The sequence below is a fragment of the Octodon degus genome, unplaced genomic scaffold (assembly GCF_000260255.1).
Source record: "Octodon degus isolate 3935 unplaced genomic scaffold, OctDeg1.0 scaffold00030, whole genome shotgun sequence".
NCBI classification, from domain to species: domain Eukaryota; kingdom Metazoa; phylum Chordata; class Mammalia; order Rodentia; family Octodontidae; genus Octodon; species Octodon degus.
The window spans coordinates 20,018,758-20,037,706 of record NW_004524606.1 but is presented as its reverse complement, the minus strand read 5'-3'; the positions used below and the strand labels follow the sequence as shown (position 1 = coordinate 20,037,706).

The 18,949-nt window shown below is 42.9% G+C and overlaps 2 pseudogenes; both read right to left on the bottom strand.

The window, feature by feature from the left end:
• The window catches only part of LOC111816337, a 19,924-nt pseudogene extending 4,414 nt beyond the window's left edge, over positions 1–15,510 (bottom strand).
• LOC101564564 lies at positions 2,887–3,336 on the bottom strand (annotated as a pseudogene).
• Positions 15,511–18,949: the final 3,439 nt, after the last annotated feature.

The window sequence follows — 18,949 nt, the reverse complement described above, 5'->3', positions numbered from 1 at the left end:
TATGGGCTACTGGACTGTTTTAGAATATTTTGCTGAGTTTACACACCTCTAATATTCAAATAACGGAACTTAACAAAAAAAAAGGTATACAGATGTATGCCCATTTTGTATCTGCGTATTCAAAGTGGTTAGGATAGATATATAGTTACATTCTCTTAATGAATAGAGTGATTTGTTCTAAAGGTGTTTGTAAATAGGATATCAAGTCTGCATCTTGTACAGCAATTAACCACTAGAAGAATGTATGCAATGTGTTAATTACTGAAACTGTCCTACCAATTTGATTTGAAACTGTCTCATTGCTATTTATCAATAAAATTATGGGAAAAATTAAATCAGAGCATATATAATTACAAAAAAAAAAAAAAACAACAACACCCTGAAAAGGGCAAATACAAGTTTTTTGTTTTGTGTTATTTTAAAGAGAGAAAAAAGAAAACCATTTCAAATCAGGCTAATACAAGAGTAACCTAATATATTAAATATTGTTTTTCTTCATAAAGTTACTGAAAGTACAAGAGATATGTGTGAAATAATATCCAGACAATATCAGCACAATGTTTTGGTTTCTGAGACAGTTCCTTACCATATGCTTCAGATGACCTTGAATTCACTACATAGCCTAAACTCACGTCAGGCTCTGCAATCCTCTTGTCTTAGCCCCTTCAGTGCTGGGATTATAAGGGTGGCTGACTACATCTAGCTAACAAAATTTTAAAATGAAAACCACTGGGTTGATTCAAACGAAGCATGGAAATAATCACAGGATACTTATGGAAACTGAAGATAGATCAGTAATGTAGATAGGTAGTAGATGGGTTGCCTAACATAGAAGGCCCTGGGTTTAATACCTAGCACTGTAGTAAAACAAATGAACTGCAGTAAAACAAGGGATATCTGGGTCTTGTGGTACACACCTGTAATCCCAGCATTTGGGAGGCTGGGAGTTCAAGGCCAGCCTGGAAAATATACAAGAACCTATCTCAAAGGAAAAAAGAAAAAATGGAGCCACAGGAAGACGCTGAGACAATAGTAGACTAGGAAGTACAAGTCTTCTATCTCCCTATCTGGACAACTGCAGTAGTAAGATCTGTTCAACTTAACTTTTAGAATTCTGAAATCTTGAAAGCTTGCAACCTCTAGGATAAAGTTTGAATGGTAAACTATGATTATCTCAATTTAGCTCTTGCTCAATAGAGGATAAACCCCTCTCCAGACTCTCTCAATGATGTTGCCCCTACTTTCACTCCTCCTTCACAAAACCCTCAAGCCCAGCCTCTTCAATCTCCTCAGCAGATCTCTCAGTCACCTCTGTTGCCATTTTCTCCTCTCACACACCATACTTGGTCTCACCCTGCCCATGCCTGCCATCTTGCAGCCAATTTTTCTTCACCCTCTTGGACTCAGCTACTGTTTTCTCTGCCCCAGTCCCTTCTCCCCCCACTGCCCCCGCCCATGGGAACAGGCTGGTCCTGAGGGGCTGGCTCACATTCATGTCCCTTTTATACTCTCTGATCTAGTCCAGATTTCTCATTGGTTAGGCTCCTTCACTGCTGATCCTCCCTAAATAAAGGAGCTCCAATTCATCATTAATTCCTATGATCTCCACTTTAAAGATCTATGTTATCCTCACCTCTACCTTGTCCTCCCAGCAAAAGATCCAGCTCTGGCAGGCTGTTCAGGCAGAAGCAGACCAGAGACACCACAATGACCCTAACCGCTCTGCAGGCACAACTGTAGTTCCAGACACTGATCCTTACTGGGACTAGCAGGGGTCCAATGGTTCAGCCTGCATGGAAACTATGGTTGGCTGCCTGATTGCAAGATTTAGAAAAATTTCACACAAGGACACCCATTACCAGAAACTCTATGAACGCAGTGCCCTGATGAAAACCCCACTGAATTCTTTTCACCTGACACCTTAATCAAATACACTAATGTTGACCCATCAGTCCCCTCAAGGACTGACCCTTATGAATAACTACCATTTTATTGCCCAATCTGCTCCTGACATTTGTGCTAAACTAAAAGAAGACAGATCTTGGCCCACAGATCCCACAGGAAGACCTATTTAATCTGGTTTTCCATGTCTTTAACAATAGAGAACCATTAAAACAGGGTAAAGAACAGCATGCTAGACATAAATGTCAGTTCTTGGCTGCAGTGCTTGGGGCTCCTGACAAAGCCAAACTTAAGACAACATGGTGCCACCAGAGTCCCTCCTGCAGCATGGTTCAAGAGTGGCAAAGGAGATCCCTGGGCACGAGGAGCCCGCCCCAACCTGTGGCCACCACCAGGACCTTATCCCATCTGCAAGCCTGAGGCTCACTGGAAGTACCTTCACAGGAGATCTCACCACAAGTGCCAGACTCATCCCTAACTGACCTGCTCACTGCTGAAGAGAACTGACAGGGCTCAGGGTCCATTGCCCTCATTGAGGTGTCTTTGAGCCCCAAGTCTTGCTGGACATCTCAAATAGGACACTCTTCTCTTATTGACAAAGAGCCACCATCTAGTGTTCTTCCTGAGTTTTCAGGCTGCTGCACTTGAGCTAGGTTCATTGTGGGAGCTGATGGCCAACTGACACAACACCTCCCCAGTGGATTCCATATACTTTTTTTTTTTTTTTTTTTTTGGCAAGTATATATACTATTTATTGTCGGAGCAAGCTTACAGCCTCTTCTTCTTTTTCTTTTTTTGTGGAACCAGGGATTGAACTCGAGCCCTTGCACTTGCCAGGCAAGTTTATTCTACTGAGCCATCTCTCAGGCCCCTAATAAGCTATTCTTTTTTTTTTTACTTTTTTGGCCAGAGCAGGGGATTGAACTCAGGCCCTTGCGCTTGCCAGGGAAGCACTTATTCCACTGAGCCATCTCCCCAGCCACCTCATTTCTTCTTGGACACACCCACAGTGTGGCCACGGCATCCAGTGGTTTTGGTGTGCTGGCCTCAAACTCACAAACCCCAGAAGTCACGCAGGCCCCTGTCGGCTCAGATCTTTTTCAGTCGCTCCAGGTTTTCCTGAAGTTTGCTGTCCAGACCGTTGGCTAGAATCTGGCTGTATTTCCCATCCTTCTGCCTGTTCAGAAACCAGTCTGGGATCTCGTACTGGTGAGGATTCTGTATAATAGTGATCATGCGCTCTACCTCATCCTCAGTGAGCTCTCCAGCCCTCTTGGTCAGGTCAATGTCTGCTTTCATCAACACCATATGAGTGTACCTCCACCCCACACTCTTAATGGCAGTGACGGCAAAGGCTATTTTCCATCGCCCATCGATGTTGGTGTTGAGTACTCGTAAAATGTGCTGGAACTTCTCAGGGATCACTAAAGACATGAGGGCGGCAGCGATGGCAGCGTGTAGGCCTCCTGTGGAAGCCCACATACTTTTCTTTACTCATAGTTTTCTTGTCATCCCAACTTGCCCCACACTCCTTTTGGTAGCAATCTCCTCCAAAAACTCTTTTCACCTTCTCTCTTCCCAGGGCACTTGTCCTCCCTCCAGTCCTAAATCAACCTCTGCGCACTGCCAGTTCACCCCTTCTTTCTTCCTTTGCCAATCCAGTTTGGGACACTTCTGTTCCCATTCGTGCCGCACACGCTATCCCTGTGCTAGTTCACCTTAGGGATCCCTCGGCCTTTCCCTTCATTCCTCAATATCCAATAGCCCCCAAACACCAATGAGAATTTAAACCCATAAACATCTTCTAGCCAGTAGTTTTCTTAAAACTTCCCATCCCCCTTACAATACCTCTATTCTTTTTGTACTCAAACCTCCTTTGGTTCAAGATCTCAGGGCTATAAATAATGTGGTTACACCCCGAGTTTGATTCCCAGGTCAAAAAAAAAAGACAACCTTTGGCAGTTTCAACAATGTGGTTATACCAATCCACCCAGTGGTGCCAAACCCCTACACCATGCTGTCTCATATGTCTCCCTCCACCCCCACTTTATGGTCCTGGACCTCAAAGATGCCTTCTTCACTATCCCCTTACACTGTGATTGTCACCACCTCTTCACCTTCTCGTGGATAGATCCAGACATTCTCCATTCCCTATAGCTCACATGGACAGTCCTGCATCAGGGATTTAGGGATAGTCCTTGCTTTTTAAGTCACTGATTACTGACTTGGTAACCCTCAATCTCAAACATAGCACTCTCCTCCAATATATACACTCTTCTTCTCTGTTCCCCCTTCCATGCTCTAGCTATCCAACATAGTTACTCTTCTCAACTCTCTCTCATGTTGTGGACACAGGGCTTTTCCTGTCAAAGCTCAAATAGTTTCACCAAAGGTCATATATCTAGGACTTACCCTTACTCCCACTACTTGCTAAATCACTATTGATCCCTCCTTTGCAACTTTCAAGTGCCTATTAGAAAACAAGTCCTGCCTTTCCTTGGTCTACGTCACTCCTTTCACTTTTGTATTCCTAACTTTGCTTCCCTGGCTCAACCTCTATAATGCATCCAAGGGCTTCTTGTCAGAACCTCTTGACCTTACTACTCCTATACATTCTTCCTTTTGCTAGCTACAAAGAGGCCCTTTTAAAGGCCCCAGCTCTCACTTTCCCAAACTCAACCCAACCGTTTATTTGATAGACGACCTCTTAAAATCATAATGTGATAGTAGTCCTAGGATATAAAAAGGGACCTTCATTTCAAGAAATTGCACATCTACCAAAATAGACAGCACAGTACATGAATAGTCCCCCTAACTCTGGGCCTTTGTAGCAGCAGCCACACTAACACAAGAGGCAAAAAGTTCACTCTGGGGCAGTCAAATGCAGACACAAACCGCATTGTCTTAATGAACGCATCTGACACAAGATACTGCCTGCCCTAATGACTCCTTCTTTCTTACACCTGTTCCACATGTTGCTCACAAAGAACCCTTCCATCATGATCTCCAAAGCAGGAAGCCCCTCAACCCGGCCACCTTACTCCTCACCTCTGATGAGGCTCCTGATCACAACTGAAGTCCTAGAGATGATGCCTACATCCTTCCCCCATATTAATAGCACTCCTCTCCCTACAGCCTGACACATGGTTTATAGATGGCAGCTCAACCAACACAGATACTCGAAAGGGCCAGTCTATGCCATAGTCAGCAGGTCTAGAATAAGACACAAGTCCACTGCCACTGGAGACTCTTCACAAAAGGCAGAATTTACCACTCTGACATAGGCCCTCACACTAGCCAAAGACAAAATCCTAAATACCTATACAGACTCCAAGTACACATTCAGTGTCCTTCCTTGCCATGCTGCCATCAGCCAAGAAAGACAAATCAGCACTCAAGGCACCCCCATCACAAACACAACCCTCATCCTCAACATCAATTACTCCACAAATTGAACTATAATCAAAACTCAGGGATAGATTTTCTATGGTCAGAGCTTCTTCTCCCAGTTCAATAGGCTTTAACCATCACTACTCACACAATTAGATTCCTGCGGTCACCCAAGCTCTATATAAACTTTTAACTCCAATCACTACCCATCATGCCTATAAACCATTATTTGCCAAGTGACCCAAAGTTGCCTTGTCTGTGCCAAAAGCTCTCCTCAGGAACACCACCTCCTTTCCAAACCCACCAACTTTGTGGACATACTGCAGGCAAGGACTATGAGATTTCACATACATGCCTCATCATAAGACCTATAAATATCTTAACTTTGTATGCCTTTTCTCAGGATGGATAGGGGCCTTTCCCACCACCTGAAAGACTGCAGACATAGTTCGTAAAGCTCTTACACAAGACATTATCCCCCATCCACCCAGTAAGACAATGGACTAGCTTTTCTCTCTCAGATTACCCTGCAGAGATCCTCAAGTCTAAACATTACTTGGTATCCACACATACCACCTCATAGAACACATTCTAGAACTACACTTACCCTGGCCTCAGTTCCCTCCCTTAGCTCTAACTGGACTCAGGGCACCCATTTTTCTAAGTCTCTTTGAGCTTATATATGGTAGACCATTCCTGCTTCACAACTTTTTTATCTCACAAAACCTTCCTCTGATCGCTGACTATATCCCAACTCTCTTCTTTCTCCTATACCTTTTAAGACAACATGCTGACCTCTGCCTTCCACAACCAACAGGTAACTTTCAAATCTTCTAAGCCTATAGGACTGAAGCATAAGTGGACAGGCCCTCATTTGGTCATCTCCACAACAGAAACAGTGGTCCAGATCTTTGGCATTCCTTCCTGGTCCAACATTACACAGGCAAAGTGGTATCCTACTAATCCCCATACCTCTAACCTCAAACTCTCACTCCCAGATTGGTCACTGCACCTTCTCTCCCCGACCTACCTACAAATATCCCTAAAATTCCCAAGTAACCTCATACATTGCTTTCCTGTCTGGTTCCTGATACTTTACCTGCTGCCATTTCTGGAATTTGCGGCTAGGCTCTGGGCTGTCTGTCCAGAAGACTTACATCACACAGAGGCTCAAATCTTAACAGACCTTAAAATTCTGCCTCAAAATCATGCAAGATCCTATAGGACAATACAGTTCATCCCAGTCCTGGCAGGCACAGGCCTCTTCTCAATCCTTGGCCTGGGAGTAGGAGGCATCAGAACAGCTATCACTTTTGCTTTAAATTGTCCACTGATGTTGCTAATGCTGTCAGGGACGTCTCAGGGTCCATCTCCATTCTCCAAACTCAAATCAACTTATTGATAGCTGTGATTCTCCAAAATTGCCAAGCTCTCAACAGCCCAACAGCTAAAAAGGATGCACCTGTGCCATGCTGGGAAAAGAACATTGTTACTTTGTTAACCAGTCAAGTACTGTTATGGATAATGTACAGAAACTCCAAGACTTCATCATCCGTAAGCAAAAGGAGGGTGTCAATTTTTCCTGGTCCTCCTGGTGGCCCACGTGGGGACAATTGGCCCTTATCCTCCTTCCTATTCTAGGTCCTCTCACCATGATCATTCTCTTGCTGCTCATAACACCTTGTATTTTTAACCTTTTTTTGAGTTTTCTCCAATCCATGATACAAGCTTTCACCACCAAGCTTTTTGTCCTGGCTGAGAACCCTGGCAGCAGCTTCCACTTGGGCCTGACTCATTATCCTGACAACGACACCAGCCCTTACCATGGTGCCTCCTGTCTACAAGAAGTAGTTAGAGAATCATTACTCTTTTTCAACAACAAAAAGACAGGACCCATGTAACAGTCTGCCAGGTCAGCAGGGTAGCGCATCAGCATGGCTTGGGGATCCAAGACCAACAATGAGCCACTCTTAGACTGACTTCTGTTTTCTTCCCCCTAGTTTACCTTGAGCTTTTGTTTTTGTGCATATGCCAAACCTTCTACAGTCAGTGCCTGCTGCAACACTATACTGCAAATAGGAATGCCACCTCTAGTCCAACACAATAAACCTCCTGCCCCAACTCCCCGAGGATCCTTGCTTTTCTTCAGCAGCCTTCCTGCACCAAGCAATAAACGATCTCTTTACCTCTCCCCAACTTCATAATTAAAATAGCTATAGAATTTACACAAAAAAGTGGGAAGGAAATTTAAATAGATCCCTATTAAAAAATAAATAAAAACAAATAGTAACACAGGAAATGAAAGACAAAAATACTATGAGGCATATATAACAGTGAAAAGATTTAAGTTTCTCCTTATCCACAATTGCTTCAAAAATATTACAGGCTCTCATACATTCTATATTGGTCTTGAAAACACTACATAGTCCTGGCTATCTATACTCATGATCCTCCAGCCTCAGCCTTCCCAGAACTAGGATTACAGACACCAGGGACCCGTCCTCAATAATAATTACTACACATGTAAATAGGATAAAATTCTCTAATCAAAAGACAGATGTTAGCAAAATGAATTCTCACACACACATACACACACCCCAGCACGGTGATCTACAACTGTAAACCCAGCTACCAAGAAAGGAGACTGAGGCAAAAGATTACAAGTTCCATAGCTGGCCAAAGAGCTCAGTGGATTAAAGCACCTGCAAGCAGACGCAGGGGCTAGGGGTTCAATCCTCAGGCCTGCCATGCCACTGAGTCGGCAACTGAGACTGGGCATGGTGGCATGTCTGTAATCCCAGCTCTTGGGAGGCTGTAAACAGGTGGATCACTTTGAGTCCAGCTATTAGTGAGACCCTGAACACCTTGTAGACCCTCCCTAAAAAATACAAAAAAGGATTACAAGTATAGCATGGTAACTTAGCTACACCCTGTCTCTAAAGTTTTAAAAAGGGGAGGATTGCTGATGTATACTAAGTGTTCTCTGAGTTCAACCTCTAGTACTTCTAAAACAAAAAAGAAAAATAATCTAACCACATGAAAGTAACATGATTCAAAGAGTAAATGTTGCCTGGCAAGTGTAAGGGCCTGAGTTCAATCCCCGGTTCCTCAAAAAATAAAAAAAAAATTTTTAAAAAGACAAAAAAAGTAAATAGTAGCATAAGTAGAATATGGCTATACCTTATCAAACAAAATAATATTTAAATTGAAAAAGCTACAAGAGAAAATGAACACTAAATACTAACAAAAAATTCAGTGCTGCAAGAAGATAGATACTTATGCATCTAATTAACAGACCACACCAAAATTAAAAAATTTAACGATGAAATAGTTCTATCATGAAATCACTGAAAACTTTAATACCACACTCTCAATAATGGATAGACCTATCAGAAAGGTCAACAAGGAAATAAGAGAACTGTAACAACCAACCAAACCTAACAGCCATGTCCAGGGAACTCTACCAAACATTCATAAAACATACATTACTTTTTTTTTTTTTTTTTAATTTTAACATTTATTTAGTGTGTGTGTGTGTGTGTGTGTGTGTGGCCAGCTCAGCCCGCCAGGGGGCAGGGCTGGCTGGCATGTGGTGCTGGGGTTCGAACTGCGGTCCCTATGCTTTGTCAAGCTTGTTCCAAGTAGGTGCTTTAGACCACTGAGCCATCTCTCCAGCCCCATATACATTACTTTCAAGTGTACACAGAGCATTCTTCATGAGACTGTATGTTAGGCCACAAATCACATCTTATCAGATATTAAAAGACATACAATGTATGCTGTCTGACTATAGTACCATGAAGTGGGTTAGGAATCAATAATCATAGAAAATTCATAAACTTGTGGAAACTACACAGCACAATCTTGAACAATCAAAGGATCAAAAAATAAACATGGGAGTGGTGGCATGCACCTGTAATCCCAGCTCTTGGGAGGCTGTAAACAGGTAGATCACTATGAGTCCGATCTAGTAGTGAGACCTTAAACACCCTGTAGACTCTTCCCTAAAATAAAAAAATTTTAAAAATAAATAAATAAAAAAGGATCAAAAAATAAACCCCAAGTAGAATTAGAAAATACTTAGGGAATTAATTAAAGTGGAAGTACTGGGGTGGCCAAATAGCTTAGCAGACTAAAGTGCCTGCTTAGGCAGGTGCAGGGACTGGAATGCCCTGCCAACCCCACCCCTGGGGCACACTGAGACAGGGATTGAGAATGGGTTTGATGGCATGTAATCCCAGCACTTGGGAGGCTCAAAACAGAAGGATCACTACAAATCCAATCTGTGTAGCGAGACCCTATAGTCTCTGTACTAAAACACACTGGGTAAAAAAAAAAAAAAAAAGTGGAAATATCATACATCATCATTTATGTGACAGGATGAAAGTAGTGCTTGAGGGAAAATTTGTACTTAAAAGTTCTTACATTAAAAAAGGCATACTTAGGGCCAGGGAGATAGCTCAGTAGAATAAGTGCTTGCCTGGCAAGCACAGGGTTTTGAGTTCAATCCCCAGTACCGCCAAAAAAAAAAGGCATACTTGGGGTCCCCCAGACAGCTCAGCAGATTAAAGTGCCTGCCTAAGCAAACACAACGGCCAGGGGTTAAATCCCCAGCCTGCTGTGCTGCCCACAGGTATGCAGAGAAGGCAACTGAGATTGGGCATGGTGGTGCGAGCCTGTAATCCCAGCACTTGAGAGGCTGAAAAACAGGAAGGATCACTAAGTTTGATCTGTGTAGTGAGACTCTGTACTAAATACATACAAAAAAAAGGCATACTCATATACATCTATAAATCCAGCCACAAGAATCAGAATCAGTATGATCCCAAGCTTGAGACCAATTGAGCAACCTATACAGGTTCTGTGTCAAGTTTTTAAAACAACATATAAAATGACCTGGCGGTGTGCATCTTAGTGCTCCCTGGGGTCAATCCCCAGTATCATACAAATAGTAAAAAAAAAAAAATACACTTAAAAACAAATCAAGACTATGTCTTTACAAATTAATGAACTACTAACAAGCTAACCATAAAGCAAACAACAGGAAAGAAAATAAAGACTACAGTAGGAAGGAATCTAAGAACAGGAAAATATCAAAAAAAATTAACAAAACAAAAGTTGGTTCTTCAAAAAGATTAACAAGGGCGCCGAGGAGACGGTTTAGTAGAATAAGCGTTTGCCTGGCAAGCACAAGGGCCTGAGTTCAATCCCAGGTTCAAAAAAAAAAAAAAAAAGATGATCAACAAAATTAGATGAACAAAAAGATGAACAAATAAAATCAGAAGTACAATTATTATAATTGACTATAGAATCAATAAAAAGACTAAAAGTAAAAAACAAATGACTACAAACAACTTAGATAATCTATTTTAAAACATGTGTTGATGATAAACAGTTTAACCTTATTAATTAAAGACAGGCTGTCTAAAGAGCCTCCCTGGCAGCTGTGGTTCTGAGGAACAAACCCAGGGCCTCATACATTCTGGCAAATGTTCCACTACTGAGCTATAAGCTTACCCACGGACAATATTTTAAAACAAACAAACCAAAAAACCCCCAACTATATGCTGTCTACAAGAAATCCCCCTTAAATACAAGACATGCTTTTAAAAGATGGGGAAAGAAAAAACACCATGTAACAGATAACCAAAAATCAAAAGATGACTCCTGAGAAGATGGCAAAGCAGTAAGATGCAACAAATCAATCTCTCCAAGATTTAGAATAGACACTGGCAAATAACAATTTCAGTAAGAGAGGAAGGAGGGAGATGGTTCCAAGGAAACAAAGAAGGATCTGAAGGAAAGATTGGAACCTGCAAAGAAAGGAAAAACACAAAGCCCACCACAGAAAGAGAAGGCAAATCACACATACCCCAGCCCAAAATAAAAGAGTAGAGTAGCAAATCTACAAAGAAGACATGGTGAGAAAGAATGACTCCAAAGGAAGCCAGGGAGACATGCACCACTGGAGCAGAACAGGAGATGCTGCGCACTGTAAGAGTGGTGTGAATTATTCTAGTCCTGGTGATGACATGGTCCCTTAATAGAATGCTTGGTGAAACACTTTCTTAGGGGAAACCCCAGGAATTAAAGAGGATATCTGAAAATGAAATGGTATCCTGTATGAATAGGCAGAACCAATATAATGAAAAGTCATCCTTCTAAAACTCATACAGATTTAATGCAATCCTAATCGAAATACAACAGCATAACTCACAGAATTAAAAAAAGCAAACCTAGAACTCATTTGGAAGCAAAATACACCCAGAATAACAAAAGCAATACCTAATTTGAAGTATAAACCTACTGTTATGGTTTGTGTCTAGTTGTCCCCCTAAAGTCTTGTGTAGATCATGGGGCAGACGCTACCAGAGGAGTTGCAAGTGGCTTGAGGGGCGGGCCCAGAGAAGCACAAACCATTAAATTGACAGCATGTGCTGCCCACCCCCAGGCAGCAGTCTCTCAGAGGTATGGAGCAGATCATCCTGTAAAAAAAAAGGACAAAGCCCTTCTTCTATGAAACTTACATTCCTATAACAAGTAAGAAAATAACGTAATTTCTTATGATGCAAGTGGTATAAATAATTAGAGAAGGCCAAGATAGCTCAGCGGGGGCCGGGAAGATGGCTCAGTGGAATAAGCACTTCCCTGGCAAGCACAAGGGCCTAAATCCTGAGTTCAATCCCTGCTTCCGCCAGAAAAAAAGATAGTTCAGCAGATTAAAAGCACCTGCTTAGGCAGATACGGGGGCCAGGGTTTGACTGCCTTGGGTGTGACAGCTGAAGCAAAGATTTCTGTAGAAGACTTTTGTTTGTACTTACACTGTAGTTCACAGAAGTTTTTATTTCTCGTGTGATTTTTTAGGTAAGCAGGTGAACAGCTGACGTGAAAATGTTGCTGTCTACTCAAAGTACTCATTACATATTTCATACTTTATCAATATCTTATTTTATTGCTTAGTGCACAATGTGCAATATAGTAAGCTTCTGACAAAGGAGGAAGATAAGAAAGGAGACAAGAACCAGCTGCCACACAGAAGGAAAGCTAAGTACATGAGCTGTCCAAGTAATTGAGACGTGGCCATGAAACATGCAGTTCTATGTGAAGATTGTATTGCATGAGACAACTGAAGCAAAGATTACTTTTACTAAAACTTTCATTGTATTTCATATAGGAACTTACTTCTAATCTTTTAGGGTTTGTAAGCAAGTACATAGCTGATGTAAAATTGTTCATGTTTACTCTAAATGAGTAATACACATTAAGAATTTACTTTTTTTTCTTTCTTTCTTTTTTTTTTTTTTTTTGGCGGAACCAGGGATTGAACTCAGGCCCTTATGCTTGCCAGGGAAGTGCTTATTCCACTGAGCCATCTCCCTGGCCCCCATATTAAGAATACTTTATTTTCTTTTCTTGTTAACTGCATGTTGTATAATATGAACATGCTGACAAACTAGGAAGACCAGCAAGATGTCAAGTGTGTCCTACAAATAGGCCAGGAAAGCAAAACCTGTGTGCTGTAGGTATAAGGGATATGCATGCATGGATGCGTGAGCAGTGTAGGGATGTGTCCAGACTGTCTTAGATGTGATAACTGAAGGATTATTTTTTTCTTTTGTATGTTTTTTCTCCAGTATTTTCGTAGTTCATATAGGAATTTCTTTTATTTTTTAGACTGTACATCAAAAACCAGTTGATCTTGAAAATTCTGATACTTTTTAAAAAATAAGCAAATAGTAAATATTCAATACTTTTCAATTTTTTTCTGTTAAGTACTCATCACTTAGTATAATAAAACTCAAAATTAAAATTAGGAATTCACCAATAAAAATATTCTAAAGAATAAAAGTGAGAATTAAACACCTACAGCAATGAATCTTTGTAACAAAAATGGTTATGAACTGGAATGGCTCTTCTGCAAGATAAAACTTTATGCTTACTGCAAATTCATTTTAATGACTGGCATAAAACAATAAGCTTTACTGGACGACAGACTTTCATACTCCTGGACTTAATAAATACTAGGGACTAGGGAGACAAGGTGGAATTGTCCAGGCCAAGTTTCTATCCCAGAGATCAGCAGCTTGATCTTTGACTCTAGAGGAGTGGAAAATGAATAAATTAGTCAAACTAGCATAGTTAGAAACAAAGGATCTAAGTGAGCCACTCTCTTCGCTCTATTCAACTGCAAACACCATGCTGATTATTCATGTTTCCAGTTTACTAAACTAGGTGCAAAATAAAACAAGTCGATGACCCTAGAGGCTGCAGATTACTGACACCAGTTTACTGCAGGTTAAGGAAGGAAGCCATGGGAGGCACCTTGAATCAGTGGTGTCTCAACCTCAGACACTGCGAAGTTTGAGCTTTCAAGTCCTTCTTTTTTCCTTTTGCTTCTTGCTGCAGCTACCTTGCCTGATTTTTTTTTTTTTTTTTTTTTTGGTATCAAGAATCAAACTCAAGACCTTGTGCTTGACAGGGAGGCACTGAACTCCTGAGCCATACCCTCAGCCCCAAGGGATTATTATTATCATTATTACAAGCAATCTGTTACAGTTTATGTCTTAAGGTCCTCCCCAATCCTCAGGTGCTCATAGATGGGGCTTTGGGAGGAACTGGATCGTGAGTCTGTGATGCTCATCAGCGGGTCAGTCCACAGGTGCGTTTATAGCTAGGTGTGATGTCAGGAGGTGAAGGCTGCTGGATGGCCCTGGAGGCGCTTGCTCCTCCCGCTCTGAGCTCTGCTTCCCTGCCATCCTGCAGTGGACGGTTTCTCCTCTGCAGAGCCCCTCCGCCAATCGCCCTGCCTCAGAGGCAGCTGGCCAAGAACTGAAGCCTCTGCAGACTGAGAGCCAAAATTCACCTCTCGTCCTCTAAGCTGTGTCAGATACTGCATCTCAGCAACGAGAAGGTAACTAAGGCACGATCCACACTGTGTTTTCAGTTTAAAAATCAGTAATGGGTGGAGGCCAATTTCACACCCTGTATGGTAAATTTATCCTCTGCTGCTGTCTGGAGACAACCCCACGGTGCCAAATGTGGTTCTGGTGGAGCCCTGGTCCCTGGTGGCTCCTGCAGATCCCTGCAGCAGACACTTCGGTCTCAGGCTCTAATAGGCTTCTCTCCCCCTTTCGCCTGACCTTCAACAATGATAGCTACTTACTACACACTAGGCGCTAGCTATACACTCAGCAATTGATGCCCCCTCCTACAAAAGAACCTGGACTATTTTGGGCTCATTCAACTGTAACAAAAGGGCGCACAAAATCAGGAAGGCGCCATCCTGGTTTCGAGCTTTCATAGCAGGGCCCTTCCCCCCGAAAGGCATTTTTTTTTCCTCTTTAGGGAAGGGTCTACAAGGTATTTATTCGCTACTAAATCGGACTCGTAGCGATCCGCCTGTTTACAGCCTCCCAAGAGCTGGGATTACAGGCGGCACGCGCCACCATGCCCAGTCTCAATTGCCATCTCAGCGTGCCCTGGGCGAGGCCGGCACGGCAGGCCTGGGGATCGAACCCCCCGACCCTGCGCCGACGTGCAGGTGCTTTAATTCGCTGAGCTATTTGGCTGGCCCTTCAAGTGGCAACTTAACAGAGGTTCTGCTTTTGCTTTCTCAAAGGATGAACTTGCCGAAATCCCACCATTAAAGAAAGAGACCGACTGAAGTTACACCTCTGGCTGCTCCCACAAACTCGGCAAGGAAATCGCCGTCTCACACACACAATGACATGCTCAACTTCACTCTTCCCAGGCATCCACTGAAAAACGAACAACCCTTCCAAGGTTAAAGGGAATTAAACCTTTCCGCTTCAGTTGCTCCCAGCCGCAACGTGCGCCCCCAGCAAGCGGGGAAACTCCCAGTCCTGCTCCGCCTCCGCCCCATCCAGGTCCCGAACCCGGTCCCGAACCCGATCCCGGAGGAAACAGGCAGGCTTGCGGGAGGCTGGAGGGAGGCGCCCAGAGCGCTTCCTGGGTGGGAAACAGGCGAGGAGCTGGCGGGCGCCCACCACCAAGACGCTCAGTGAGGAGTCTCACCCGAGTGCTCAGCTCCACACCGCGAGCGCCGTCTCCTCCCTCCAGGAGAGCCAACAGAACCAGACCAGTGGGCGAGAAATGAGTGCAAGCCTGGTGGTCGGGAGACTGGACAGACGGCAGCCAGGAAAACAGCGACAACAAGGACTTCCGCAGGAGCGCGGGCGCGACACCTCCGGACGAAGGCGTGCGGTTTCCAAGAGACCGGAAACCTGTCGGTCGGTCGCAAGACTCGCCCCTTCCACCCACGCACCTCCAGGCCCTCTACGTACAAGAGCGGCGCGGCCGCCCGACCGAGCACGTCCCGGCCTGCAGCGCCACCTGGTGGGCCCAGATCGCAGCCCACCGCCTTTCACCTTGTGCCGCCGCTCCTTCACTCTTTTTCCCTCCAGAAGATTTATTGAAGTCCTATTTGTCGTTACTCCAGATCGTGGTCTTTTTAGCACAGCAGTGTGGTTCGCTGGTAGCGCTGACGGGTACATGGCCCCTAGGGTCCATCCCAACACTGCAAAATATAAAAACCTAAAAAATAAATTTTAAGGGAGCAGGGAGATAGCTCAGTAGAATAAGTGCTGCACAGGGTCCTGAGTTCAATCCCCATACCACCAAAATAAATAAATAAATAAATAAATAAATAAATAAATAAATAAATATTAAAAAGTGAGCATTTTTGATTAATAGATTCACTACAGATATTATTAGTTGAGATCATACTGGAATGGGATGGACATCTGATGCACTGTGACTGGTGTCCTCCCAAAAGGACCAAACTGGAAAGGCCTGTGACATGTTAGGCAGAGATGGAAGTGGGGCAGCTGTGAATCAGGCAACACCCGGGACCACCAGCAAGCGCCAGAAGCTGAAAGAAACGAGGACAACGCCTCCATAGAGCCTGCGGATAAAGCCCGGCCCCGTGAGACTTTGACTCCAGACACCCAGTCTCTAGGGCTGTGAAACTGTTCGTTTGCGCACCCACTTTGAGGCACTTCGTTGTGGCAGTCCTCACAAACTAACAGAGAGCGAGAGGGGACCCAGGGGCTGCAGCCTCGGCCTAGGGACAGAGGGTGGTGGCCAGTATTAGGGGCTCTCACACAGAAGCCAGACCAGACTCCAAATTGAGAATTAAAAATGAGCTTTTAATACCGAGCTCGGGGCCTTCGTGACTTCTTGCGCAGGAGAGAAGACAGAGAAGCCACCGAGGGACAGAAAACAGGGTTTTTAAACACAAACTACTCTGCCTAGCACCTGTACATATTTTAAAATTAATCATTTATGACCTAGCAATGCATACAGGCTCAATTCACAGGTTAACTTGAGAATAGATTGAGTACAATATCCAGATGAACTTTCTTTGAGTTTTAACAAAGCAAAATCATTAGTTACATTCCTACACGGATTAACAGGCAGTGGGGCCTAAAGTTAATTATCACCTATTATATAGGGGCTGATTGTCTCAGGTACCTATACATCAGCATGAATCACTGTGCTTTACGTTATTACAATTTAACACATTCTGAGGCTATTAACCTTTAACTTAACACTCATCCTATGTCCTGTTTGATAAGGGCAGTTATAAAAAGAACTCATCGGTCTTGGGGGAATTCCCCAGACTTGAGGGCTTCAGGCTGAATTTTTTTAAACTTCTAAATGGTCTTGAGCACCCTGTTACTAATTTGCAGAAAATGGCCTAATTGAGTTCAAAATCCAAGCAACCCATTCCAACCAGGACTGTGCCTTCATAAGCACCCTAGGTGGCTGCCACAAGGCCTGTGTCCCCACAGGAGCAACAGACAACGAACAAGTAAAGTAGTAAGTTAATTTTATTTTCAAGTGCATCTTTAGTTTGTGGTGTCAGGGTTGAAGACTAGGCCCTTGTGCTTGTAGGCCAGTGTGCTACCACAGAGTACATTCCCAGCCCAAGCTACTTTTATTTATTTACTAATGCATTAGTGTAATACAGTGTAAATGATTACATTCACTGTGAGAAGTCATAACTGGGTACAACATAATACATGTGAATTCTTTTTAACATCCCCTTCTCCTGCTTTCCCTCCCCTTGCCGGATCTCACCCCAGCCACCCTTCGCTCCCTCTATTTTTTCACATTATCTATCTTTCATTTTTCTCTCTGTACTTTAGGTTTTTCATATGAGAGCAACCATGTGATATTTAAGCTTATGGATCTAATTGCTTTTGCTTAGTATTATTGTTTCAGGGTATGTTCATTTTCCTACAAATGACTCAAATTTGTCCTTCTCTCTGCCAGAGTCGTATTCCATTGTGTATAACCTCTCCATTTTCTTTACCCATTCGTTGGTTGATGGACATACAGGCTGTTTCCAAGATTTAACTTTTGTGAATTATGCTACTATAAACATGGGTATGCCTGAATCACTGTAGTATGTCTTTACATTTTTCAAGAAGATACCTAGGAAGAAAATTGCTCAATCAAAGGAATATCTATTTTTTTTAGATCTTTAAGAAATCTGATCATGTTTTCTGCAATGTTTTTTTTCTGTTGTTGTTTTTTTGTTTTGTTTTGTTTTGTTTCGTTTTGTTTTTTTTTTCTTTTCAGTACTAGGGATTGAACTCAAGACCCTGCGCTTGCCAGGTAGGCATTTATTCTATTGAGCTATCTCCCTGGCCCTTCTACAGTGATTATTGTAGTGTTGGGTCAGGCAGAGTTGGGGTGTTCTGGGGTAAAGTGACTCTGCTTCCTTAGCTCCTCACTCCACCATGGCAGGAATGCATGAGGTGGAGTAAGGCAAGGAGAACCTTCGTGTAAGGTTGTCAGCGTGACATCTTTGTCTTGCCTATACTTATAGGGAGAAGCTGATTTTCTAAAAATAACTCTTATTAGTTATTCATACAATTGGGGATTCACCTTTGTCTTTGGGTGAGCCAAGTTTCATAGGAGGTGTGGGCACATCACAAAAAGTATGTGAAGTCCTACAAAGGCCAGCCCTTTCAAGGACATCATGCCATGTGTAAGCATGTGGCTATCGCTATTACATGAGCCACCCAGGAACCTGCGCTGCCTATTCCTCCCTAATTACCCCTACGTTAGTTCGCATTGCCATCACCAATGAAAAAGAGTTCTTTTTTCCTCAAACCCTCTCTAACATTTGTTGTGCTTTCTAATTTCTTGATAATAGCCACTCTTCGTGAAGTAAGATGAAATACCAGTGTTGTTTTAATCTGCATTTTTCGAATAGTAAGAGAGCTTGACCATTTTTCATGCATTTGTTGGCTATTTATATTGCTTTTTATGAGACGTATCTGTTTGTGTTAGTTGCCCATTATTTTATTGTGTCTTTTATTTGGAGTGTCTATCTTTCAGATTATTTGGATAGTCTAGACATTTGTCTACTACCTGGAGAATAATCAGCAATTTTTACATTCTGTGGGTTGTATCTTCACATTACTCATTGTTTCCTTTGCTGTGAAGAACCTTTTTGCTACAGTATGTCCCATTTGTTGGTTCTTTGTGTTACTGCTTTTGCAGTTGGGCTTCTGTTCAGAAAGCCTTGCCTCCATGAACTTCAGAAGTTAAAATTACGGAGCTGGGGAGATGGCTCAGTGGAATAAGCATTTTCCTGGCAAGCGCAAGGGCCTGAGTTCAGAAG